Raw genomic sequence first — 12,459 nt, forward strand, 5'->3', positions numbered from 1 at the left:
GATTATGATTTATTAAAGAGAATGGATACACAGCAAAATCAGCAGAAGGAAAAGGCTCATGGGCTGAAATCTGGAGGAAATCAGGCACAAACTTCTAAGAGTCCTCTCCCTGTGGGTTCACACGGGACATCCTCAACTTCCTCAGCAACACACTGGAATAAGATGTGTGAAATATTGTCAACCAGGGGGGCTCGATAGAGACTCATGCCCAGGGTTTTCATTGGGGGCTGATCACATAGGTCTCCCTGTCTAGCGCAAATTCCAGGCTTCCAGAAGTATAGCAGGTATTCAACACAAACCGTATTGTTTGTACAAACAATTTAGACACAGTGAGCCACTCTTATGTTAATGGTGGGGACCCTCCTGAAATCTATGTTCTCAGATGTCAGCCAAGGGCCAGCCTCACAAGCAGGTCTTTTCAAGTAGCAGCTTAGGCCTGTTGTGTGAGTCTTTGCTGCACATAAGCCTATTTGGTGTAATACCTTAGCCTATCAATTTGATCTCCATCTTTCTGACTCCTGTGTCTTAGATGCAGGTGGATATTAACAGCTAAAGAATATAGCAGGAACAAATGAACAAGAAAGTGGTAAAGTTGATTGGTCCAAGGTGACACAGAAATTAGTGTTAGGGCTAGACTAGAACCCGGGCCATCCTTGAGCCAGGCAGGAGCATTTGACAAGATCTGGGAGGCATGGGAGCCACAATTCTTTGGGGGGAAGGAATGAATGAGCTACCTTTCTCTTTGCCTCTATTCCTCCTGAGTCATCTTGCCCTTGACGTCTTTGTCTCCCTCCTTTTCTTTCCTGGGAGAATGGGGTTGCCACAGCTTACCTTACCTGGGAAAAGGCAAGAGAGATTTAGGCACTGTTCCTCCTCTGGTGGGAATTTCACCTTGGAGAGCACATGAGACATTGCAAGTTAGATATTGGTGAGAAATATAATTGCTGAAAGCTGTGCCACAAGTAAATAATTATACATTATTTTATTCCTTTCCAAATTAGTTGGTTGGAGTTTGAAAGAACTTAAATTATCTTGGAGCATTAGTATTGCAATAAACCCTCACGTTTTCACAGGGCTTCCCCAATTATGAAGTGTTTTCCTCTACATAGTCACAATTGGTTATTATTTAAAATCACTAAATTTTGTAACCAGAAAAGAGTGGATAAAATTATTAATTCTGTTTTACAGCTGGATACATCAAAAAAACTCAGGGATGTTAAAAGATGACAGGTGGCAAAACTGAATCTCAGACAAGGGCTTCAGATATTTTTCCCTGCTATATCACAGTATTTCTATGATTCTGTGGTGTTTTTCAGTCCTTGTATAGAATCTTGCAAAAAGGAAGGGGATTGATTCCAGGTTAATAATTTTATATCCATCTCATCTGTATTTTAGTTTGAATTTAATGGTATTCTTATACCATAGGTCTCCTCTGTAGAATTTAACAACACAATTCTAAAATTTATATGAAATGTCAAAGAATGTAGAATAGCCAAAACAGTTTTGAAAAAGAAGAACAAAGTTGGAGCACTGATATACCCAATTTTACAATGTACAAAGCTACATTAATCTAGACATAAAGTGTGATGTTGGCATAAAGCTGGACATAGAGATCAATAGAATACAATAGATAGCTCAGAAGTAGACCCATATATATAAGCTCAATTAATTTTGATACAGGTACTAAGGTAGTTCAGTGGGAGGAAGAATTGTATTTCCAATAAATAATGCTGGAGAAATTGAAGGTCTAAAAAGAAAAAAATGAACCTTGACCCTCACCTCATACCATATACATAACTAGAAATAGACCATATATCTAATATAGAAGCTAAAATGATGAAACTTACAAAATAAAGCACAAGAGAAAATCTTACCACCTTGATTTAGGGAAAAATGTCTCAGATAAAACACCAAAAAGCAGAAATCATAAAAGAAAAAATAGGCAAATTGGACTTCATCAAAATTAAACATATACTCTTCAAAGGACAGAAGATGAGACTTCTAGAATGGTGATATGAGTCAATGACAGAACTGAAAGGAAAACTAGACAATTCAACAATAATAATTATAGACTTCAATACCCTACTTTGAATAACATATAAAAAACTAGGCAGAAAATCAACAAGGATGATTGTTTTAGTTCATTTGGGTTGCCATAACAAAATACCATAGACTGGGTTGTTTATAAACAGCAGAAATTTATTTCTCACAGTTCTGGAGGATGGGAAGTCCAAGATCAAGGCACTGGCACATTTGGTGTCTGGTTAGGGCCTATAAGTGACAAAAGAAAAGTTGATGAATTGGACTTTATCAAAATTGAACATTTTTGTGCTGTAAAAAATAGAGTCAAAATCTACAAAATGGGGGAAAATATTTGTAGATCATGTGTTTGATAAGGAACTTGAATCAATATATAAAGAACTTTTACATTTCAATAATAAAAGGCCAACCTAATTTAAAATGGGCAAAGGATCTGAATAGTCATTTCTCTAAATAAGATATACAAAATCATTAAGTACATGAAAAGATGCTCATTATCATTAGTCCTCAGGAAATGCAAATCAAAACTAAGATAAGATACCACTTCGAACCTACTTGGACGACTATAATAAAAAAGACAATGACAAGAGTTGCAAGGATGTGGAGAAATTGAATCCCTTATACATTGCTAGTGAGAATTGAAAACATATGTCCAAATAAACTTGTATACAAATTTCATAGCAGCCTTATTTATAATAGTGAAAAAGTGGAAACAATACAGATGTTTATCAACTGATGAATGGATAAATAAAATGTGGTATATCCTCACAATGGAATATTATTTGGCAATAACATGGATGAAACTTCAAAACATTACACTAAATGAAAGAGCTAGGTACAATATGCCATATACTGTACAATTCCATTTGTGTGAAATATTCCAAATAGACAAATCTATAGAGATAGAAAATAGATTAGTGGTTACCCAGGTTTGGCAGGGGGCTGGGGATGGGAAGAATAGAAAGTGAATGCTAATGGGTACGGGGTTTCTGTTTAGAGTGTTGAAATGTTCTAAAATTTGATTGTGGTGATGGTTGCACAGCTCTATGAATACACTAAAATCCATTGAATTGTATGCTTTAAATGGTTGAATCATACAGTGTATTAATTATATCTCAATAAAGCTATTTTAAAAGAGTTAATTAAGAAAATAAAAATGCAAGTCACATACTGGGAAACATTTCTGCAAAATATATTTTGATAAAAGGACTCATATGAATAATAAAGAATGCTTACAACTCAATAACGGGAAAACGAGCAACCCAATTTTTAAAAATGGGTAAAAGGCTTGAACAGACACTTCACCAAAGAAGGTATAGGAATGGCAAATAAACACATGAAAAGTTTTTCAATCAACATTGTTAGTCATCAGGGAAATACAAAGTAAAACTATCCTGAGCTATTACTGTACATCCAGTAGAATGGCTAAAATAAAAAACAAAACAAAACAAAAACCTGACAACACACAGTGTTGATAAGAATGTGGAGCAACTGGATGTCTTGTACATTTCTGGTGGAAATGCAAAAAGGCAAAGCCAGTCTGAGTAGCTATTGGGAAGTTTCCTAAAAAGTTAAACATACGCTTACTACACAACTCAGCCATCCCACTCACAGGTATCCACTCAAGAAAAATAAGAACATATGTTCTCACAAAGACTTATACTTGAATGTCCTTGATAGCTTTATTCATCATAGCCCAGACTGGAAGGAACTCAGGTGTTCATCATCAGGTTAATGAGTAAAGACACTGTTCTATAGCCATTCAATGGGATCCTTCTCAGCAATAAAAAGGAATAAACTTCTGAAGCACATAAGAATATGTATGAATCTCAAATGACTTATGCTGAGTGAAAGAAGACAAACACAAAAGACTATATATTCTATGAGTTAACTTATATGAAAATCTAGAAAAGGCAAAACTTTAATGAAGGAAACCAGATCAGCAGATGCCTAGGGCTAGGAGTAGAGGAAAGAGATTGACTGCAATAGGGCATTGAAGTAACTTTTGGGGGTGACTTCTATTTTATGTCTTGATTGAGGTGGTGGTTACATAATGGCATACATTTGTCATATGCCATTGATGGAAACATTGAGGAGTTTAAAACCAAATACATTGAACTTACAATATGATTTCTGGTCAGTAATCTCAGAGGAGGGGTATACTCCAATTTTATTTTGGGTTACGTGAACCCTGAGACAAGGATCTGAGAGGCAAGAAATTTATTTGGGTGATGTGGAACAAAGAATTAACATAGGAGGCCCGGGACTGCTTTCCTTTGGCCTGCTTGCAAGGTTGGCCTTGGTTGGCACCTGGGAACTTGAATTTCAGGTTTCCCACTGTTCCCTTATAAAAATGGCTCACTGTACCTAAACTGTAGGCAATAATATGGTTTATGCTGAATATCTGCTTTCCTCTGGGAGTCTGGGATTTGGGTACATGCTAGGCAGAGGCTGTCTCCATGACCAGCAACCACTAAGAACCTCGGACACTGAATCTCTAATGAGCTTCCCCAGTACATATTTCACACGTTTTTACAACTCGTTGCGGGGGAATTGAGCACATCCTGGGTGACTCCACTGGAGAAGACTCTTGGACTCTTACACTTCCGAGGTTCCCTCTGGACTTAGCCCATGTACCTATTCCCTTTGCCAGTTTTGATTTGTGTCCTTTAGCTAATAAATCAATGCCATGAGCATGACTACGTGCTAAGTCATGTGAGTCCTCCTAGCAAATCACCAAACCTGGGGGTGATCTTGGGGACCTACAACACAGGAGGTGATACCAGGAGACACTCAAAAGGGAAGGGATGATGGTCCTTAAAAGGGAGTATTATCAAATAAGTTACCAGAGTGGGCGATTGGGGCAAAATTCTTCTGGAGAACTCAGAGCCAGAACATGCACTTCAGAGTTATGCACTCAAGGGTTAAGGGGGATGTGATATTTATCCACCAACTCCCGAACTGGAATTAATTCCCTGGCACTTCCAGCCTACACTGTGCACAGGCTGAGTGGCTTCTGGTGGCTATCGACAGCCCTGAAGCAAAGAGCTGGATTTGGAAGTTGGGCCTGTAGGTGTGGAAATTCTCTCTATATAAAAAGCATGAAATCAAACATGAACATAAGGACTATTACCCTGTCGTTTTGCATGCTGCGCACCACCTTCCCTAGAAACACACAGAGAATGAATGACTTGGGTTTTATTCCCACTGGGGAACCCTTGCCTCCTAGGAGCGTTCTTCCTAAGCTGCAGCCTGGCCCAGTGCACACAAACACAAGAGGGAGTCTGCCTTACACACAAGATGGAGATGAAGTCTTTCTTCTCCTCTCTCTGCCCTCAAGTCCTGTTCACAGGATGCCCTGCCTCTTTTATTTTTTAAATTTTTTTCAACTATTTACTATCTCAGTCTAATTCATACAGTCAGTAGGAGGCTTGCTGTCCCAGAGATGGGTGTCAAGTCTGAGCTTCTGGCTCAGGACATATGGCTCTTCCATCTGGCTCCATACAGAGAGATACCTGGGTATTTTGTGCACCCACTGGGGCTGATCCATCCAGCCTGCTCTTGGTAGAGTTCCTTCATTTTCCAGAAATCTCTGGCTTACAGTTTCTTCATTCTATCTTTTTCTACTTACATAGCTAGAAATTCATCATCTGTAACATGGAAGTATTAAGAGTACATACTTCATAGGGTTGCTTTGAGAATTAAATCAGGTAATACAAGTAAAGTGCTTAAAACAGTGCCTGGCACATAGTGAGCACTCCATAAGTTAACTATTATTACTACCCATGTATAATTACTATACAGTTATCTTACAGTATATATTTGCTTCAACCTACTCATTGCAATGCAGCAGCAGACTATAATGGCAATAGGTCCTTCAGGAACTATTAACTGATTTTCAATTTCAGCCTTTGAAAGATTATCAAAACTTCTAGGCAAAATGCTATCTCTCTCAGTTATGAGTGATTTACTTATGCAACTCCTATAAAAGAGAAGCCAAGGCCATAAAATTAAAAATGCTCAAATTAGAAACACACAAAAGCCATAGAGCCTTACAAATGCAATGAGACAGGCCAGTCCCGGAGTTACAGGCAATTAACAACAAATGTTTATCAAGGACTAGTGCAAGGAAGAGGACACACTTCGAGGAACTCCTTCGTGAAGACTGAAGACTGCACTACAGGTGAACTTGGAACAAGAGAATAAGTAAGATCTCAGGGCTATCTTGCAACTGGTACAAGGGTTGTAAGAGCCCAGCAGGCCTGTGCCAATGGGTGACCACGTGTGGCAGAGCTTCTACAGTGCAGAGAGAAAAATTCAGAATGGAGATCAGTTCTTAGCCACATGTGGCTAAGGGCTGTCAAAAGGAGAGATTTAACTGTTGATATCAGAACTCAGTGCGTATCATTTGTTATCAGGTTTATTAGTCATGCTTATGTTTACCAAATATATAGCTTATCCTAGAATGGGGAGTTTGATTATACTCAACTAATCTTTGTGGTCTTTATTAAAACTTTTTAAATCTTTTTTTGATATGTTGTGGTATAAAATAAGGTACTCTACTGATAAAACACCTATTTAAAACTATCATCTATATGACAATTAATTTTAACAGCAAACATCATGCCTGATACAGATGACAAAAATAGCTGTAATCTGTGAACTTAAAGTTTTCTTTCTTTTTAATGTGAAAATTACCTGTTTTCTGAAATGAGCAATAATGAAAATTAAAGATGTACAGTTTAATACCTTAGATTTGCTAAGCATTCTCTTTCCCTTTAATCCACGAAGTAACTAATTAAGAAATTCTCTGGTCCTTAAGATTATCCTCACCTTCCCCCCCCCCTTTTAAAGCATCATACTTTAGAAATCCATTTAAAGATCATTTTTTTTTTAAGGCAGTGTTAAAAGAGGGACTGCAAGAGCTAAGTCAAACTGTTTGTATTTAACGACTGGAAACTGCTCTAAGTGAACAAACCATTGCCCTCGGCTGCAAAGGGATCTGTTGAAGTGTTACTCTCTCTAGTTCTCTGGACCTGTGTAGGCATTTCATCAAAGAGCAAAAATGCCAAAGGACAAAAAGAGCCACATGATTATGGTTTAGTTCCCATTGCCATAACTTTGTTCTTAATTTAGCTGACTTTTGTTATCAGATTAACACTACCACACACTTTGTTTAAATCAGAACATGTTGAATTGGCTTTCTTTAGCCCTTCGAAAAGCTCCCTCCTGTTAAGCATGTTAGTCTTGGGCTTTTAAAAAAAGAACTTGACCTTTGGGAACTCCCGCCTAGTTTATCTAATGAACACATAGAGTGGACTTTTTTTTTTTTTTTTTTTTGCCGTTTTTTCGTGACCGGCACTCAGCCAGTGAGTGCAGTGGTCATTCTTATATAGGATCCGAACCCGCGGCGGGAGCGTCGCCGCGCTCCCACCGCAGCACTCTACCGAGTGCGCCACGGGCTCGGCCGTAGAGTGGACTTTTAAAAGAGTTATTGTCCTAAAATATATGAACTCCATTTTCTTTCTTTTTTTCAGTTTTTCAGTTTTTCTAAGCAGAATAATTGATCTATAATATAGTTTCTTTTATTGTTGCTGACATTCCATTTTTTAAATTTGTATTTCTTGTTTAGTTCAAGTCCATAGACATTCCTCTTGTGTTGCACAAAAGAAATCATCTTTTCCACCTCTTCCAATGAGTTAACATTCCATCATAGATTTAATTTGCTATACTGTTTTAATTATTAAATCGTATTTTATGTTTAAAAAAAATAAGATAAAATATACGACTGGGAGGGATTCATCTTCTAGAATTTACCTCTGAAAGCAGTACTAGAGTGACATCCACTGGGCAAACAGCTCTAGTGGCTGTGTGAGAGAGATGTTACCTTGAGTGACAAGAGAACATTCAAAAGAATATTCAGAGGTGGATGCTCCATCTAAATAGTTAAACAGATCTATCGAAAAAGCTAATGATTTCTGCATTAAAAATTTAAACCCACTATTGTAGACATCTCTCCACGTTATTTCTGGAAATCATATGCCACTTTAGATTGGCAAAATTAAAAAAGTTTGACAGTACACTCCCCTGGTGAGGTTGTGGGAAAACAGGTATTTTCATAATGCAAAGTGCTACAACCCCTCTAAAAAGGAAATTTGACAGTACAGATGCTCCTCGACTATGATGGGCTTATGTCTTGCAAAACCTATTGTAAGTTGAAAATATCGTAAGCCAAAAATGCATTTAATACCCTGATGAATGCATAGTAAAATTGAAAAATCTTAAGTCGAACCATTGTAAATAGAAGACCATCTATATTTAGCAAAACTATATATGCATTTATCCTTTGACCCAGCGTATTAGTCTAAATCTGTTGCTTATAACAAAATATGTGGAACTGGGTAATTTGTAAGAAAAAAAAAAACTTATTGCTTATAGTTTCTGAGGCTGAGAAGTCCAAAGTCCAGGGAACACATCTGGTGAAGGTCTTCCTTGGTGGTGGCTTCAGCGACACAAGGTTATCATATTGTGAGATGGTATGGTGGAAGCAGAGAGAGAGAGACTCTCACATGCTCTTCTTTTAAAGTCCTCAGAACCATGCCCATGACAACCACTATTAATCCATTCATTATGGCATGGTCCTCAGAATCTAGGCTCCACCTTCCAATTTCCATAATAGGATTTCCCACCCCCTTAACAGTCACAGTGGGGAATCAAGCTTCTAATACCTAAAATTTGGGGGATGCAATTCAATCCTTACCACCCAGCAATCCCACTTTAGCCTGAAGACACACTTCCAAAAATATAAAAATACCTATGTGCAAGATTATTTATTACAACATGATTTGTAATCACAAAATATTGGAAACATTAAATATCCAAATATAGTAGAGTGGTTGAATGAACTAAGTACAATGCAGTATTATACAGGTATAAGAAAAAGAACAAAGAAGATCTGTATAAACTGCTACGGTGCTCTTCTCAGGATATATCGTTAGTAAGAGAGAGAAAACTTTTAAAAACTGTCATCCACATCAGTGTTGTTTGTTCATCTAATCCAGGACATTATTTAAATTTCTAGTACTAGAAGTTTGGGGTGAATCAGGAATGGTGGAGGTGGGTGGGGAAGGCATTTGGGGCCAGGTGTGATACTGATCTTTGCCTTCCATGGATCAGCCCTGCCGATATGCTCACTAATGCAGTCTGTTTGGGGCAGGTCACTTCTCTTCATTTACAGATCCAGATAGACAGAGATCACAGCAGATAATAAACATGTGTGTGTGGGTTTAGGTGCATGAATTGAACCAAACATTGACTGCCATGTTGTAGTTCTCACAGACCTTCATGCTCAAGTAGATGGCAGCAGTGGATCACAGCCTGGGAAGTTCCTCTACTCCAAGATTTTACACTATTCTGTTGACATGGGTGTATATTGATTTATATTTCTGCCTCATTCCAAGTAGCCCCTCTTTGGTATGAAAGGGTGAGGTGGCATCAGATGGGCAAACCCAAACTGTATTTTTCCAAATTGTAAAATCTGCTTCTGTACAAATATGCTCCTATTTCCCTTCTCCTTGCTATTATTCCAATGGGCTCATTATTTTTATTTTACTGTTTCTCATCCTGTTCTCTTTCCTCTTCTCACTTTGAATTTCAGAGTTACCTTTGTTGCACAGTTTTGTTAGAGCACTGTTTTCATATGTTTATTTCTTCTATTAAAACTATAAGACCCCCAAATATTCCACTTAGGAAAATACAGCAGGCTGGTGTGTAACAGTCACCTGTGCTGCAGGGACCTGGCAGTGGAGAGCTGTTGGGCGAGCACACCAGAACCAGAGGCAAGACCCTGTCTTCCAGAGACGTCTCTCTTGCGCCATCTACTGACAATGCTGAACATCGTGCCCCTGGCCAAGGAAAAAAACTTTTCACAGTGGGCGAAAAGGATGAACTCGGAGCTCAGGCAGTAAATCCACAGGAGGAGTAAACCCATAGGGGGAGTGTCCATGTATACTTCCTATAGCTGTTCCCCCAACAGGTTAATTTTTTCTTAACATATATTCTTATTCTTTTTCTTTCTGCTTCTTAATATGTAATTCACAAGTATGTACACGTTTTTAAAAATTGCTTAATATATATATATTTTTTTCTTGAACCAAGCTAGAGGGGCCTTAAAATTTTTTCCCTATTAGGAAAATGTAATATTATCTTTTTCTTTCTGATTCCCTTCACCTTTTATGAGGGAGGAAAATACGGTGAGTTTATTTTTGCAATTGGTCTGTAAAACAGACTTCCATTCACCATAGTAGTAAATTGATAAATGTATAGATAAGAAAACATATGGGTTAATAGAGTTGGATACATATAAAAAAAGAAAGCAAATAGAAATAGATTGAGAGAAGAATGCATACACAGATAAAAACATTCATAGTAAGATAAATGTGCTTTTTAAAAAAAATTAAAGTGTGTGGGACATAAATTTAATCAATGGTGCTAGAAATCTGGGACAATTTGGGATGGAATTTCATCCTAGGCATGGGACCTATCTTTGTTCCCAACATGTCAGGCTTTTTCCTCTTTGCCCTGACATACTCACCAATTTAATATTGAGGGTAGATCACTTCTCTTTAACTAGTTTTCAAGACCAATGATAAGAATGTGCCATTATGGAGGTTGGCATATGAAAGGAAACACACTCTTGCACATTACACTCAGGCACATACAGCCCTGACAGTCACACAGGGATCTGAGGGGTGGCAGCTCTGACCTCTGGGAGTGAGAGCTCCCCCCTTCCAATTTTTTACTCTTCCTAGTGGGAAATCTCATGTGTTTCTGTAGAAGCATGCTCATATTTGCTTTCTAATGCTGTTCTTCCAATGATCTAATTTGGATATTGATTTTTTAAAATCTTTTTCTCCTCATTTCGTAATTCTGTATGCGTACCTCTTTATTTGTGTTGTCATATTGCCTCATATATTCCCAATATTTCTGTTGAGTTCTGCATTTTTAATGAATTTCTTATTCAGTGAAATATAGTCATATATATTAATAATGTATTATCTTTTGCAATCTCTTTCCTTCTTTTAAAGATATTTGAAGTAGGCTATAAAGTAATTTACTGTCTAAGCTTTGTCCAGTCACTAACTTGCATTGCAGTCCCAGTGAATTATTTATTCTGCTTCTTCAGGACTCAAGTTCGCTATTAACAAATGAGGAAAACAAAATTATTTCCTTGGAACTGAATAAAACCTAAGTGGTTCCTGGGTGTTTTGTTATACAATAAAAAGCAATACTAAGCATGTAAACGTTCTTTCATACCTATACCCTGAGTTGTTCTAATATTTCTATCACTTGGTAATTATAAGTGCAATTTTGTTGGTTAATGATAGGTCAGTACAGTTAGAATTAGTAGAAATGGGCAGAAAGGGGTTTTCCCTGGCAATAAACTTTCTTTCTTACATGACTTGCTGACGTAACTCTCTCCTGATTTAAGGGATGCATCCATTCACTTAAGCATTTTTCAAGGTTGGCCCTGTACTAGGTGCTTAAGATACAAAGATGTACAAGGCTTTCAGGAAGTCAAAGTCCAATGGTTATAATTTCAAACTTAGGGGTCGGCCCGTGGCTCACTTGAGAGAGTGTGGTGCTGATAATACCAAGGCCATGGGTTCGGATCCCATATAGAGATGGCCGGTTGGCTCACTGGGTAAGCATGGTGCTGACAACACCGAGTCAAGGGTTGAGATCCCCTTACCAGTCATCTTTATTTTTATTTTATTTTATTTTATTTTTTTTGTCGTTTTTTCGTGACCGGCACTCAGCCAGTGAGTGCACCGGTCATTCCTATATAGGATCCGAACCCGCGGCGGGAGCGTCGCCGTGCTCCCAGCGCAGCACTCTACCGAGTGCGCCACGGGCTCGGCCCCCAGTCATCTTTAAAAAAAATAAATAATAAATAATAATTTCAAACTTATGGGAAAGTTGTAATGAGATAGGAGGTGCTTAGTCCCCCTGGGTTTGGGTTTCAGGTCACTCCCCTGATCTCAAACCACTCGCCTAGGATTCAAGCCCCTCCTCTTGATTCCTGAGCTACTGTTGCTCCTTGCACTGTTTTGGGCACCAACACTGGAGACTGAGACTGCAGGAGGTGGACTTATGTAAGTCCAGTGGCTGAGCATACTCAGTAGAAAGGAGTTTATCCTATGAATGACCTTCCACTGGAGGCATTAGAGAGCACCTAGCAATTTTAGGTGTACTCTGTGGAATTTGACCAATGAGCATGCTCCAAAGAGACCAATTGTGCATGTATGTGCAAGGCTATGTTACATAACCTGTTACATAATCGGGGACCACCCCTCAATTGAATATTCATTAGATAGCATGAAAATGTATATAGCCAAACTATACAAGTAGAATCCAGGA

At 38.1% G+C, this 12,459-nt stretch overlaps 1 long non-coding RNA gene across 2 annotated transcripts in view; it reads right to left on the reverse strand.

Annotated features, from left to right (window-relative positions):
- The window catches only part of LOC134383850 (uncharacterized), a 19,465-nt gene continuing 7,006 nt past the window's right edge, over positions 1-12,459 (reverse strand). For both annotated transcript variants that reach the window (XR_010024210.1, XR_010024211.1), the window contains exons 2-4: positions 2,211-2,271; positions 735-836; positions 1-152 (exon numbers count right to left, since the gene is read on the reverse strand). This is a non-coding gene — a long non-coding RNA (uncharacterized LOC134383850). The remainder of the gene's footprint in view (positions 153-734; positions 837-2,210; positions 2,272-12,459) is intronic.

This window comes from Cynocephalus volans, chromosome 1, assembly GCF_027409185.1.
Source record: "Cynocephalus volans isolate mCynVol1 chromosome 1, mCynVol1.pri, whole genome shotgun sequence".
NCBI lineage: Eukaryota > Metazoa > Chordata > Mammalia > Dermoptera > Cynocephalidae > Cynocephalus > Cynocephalus volans.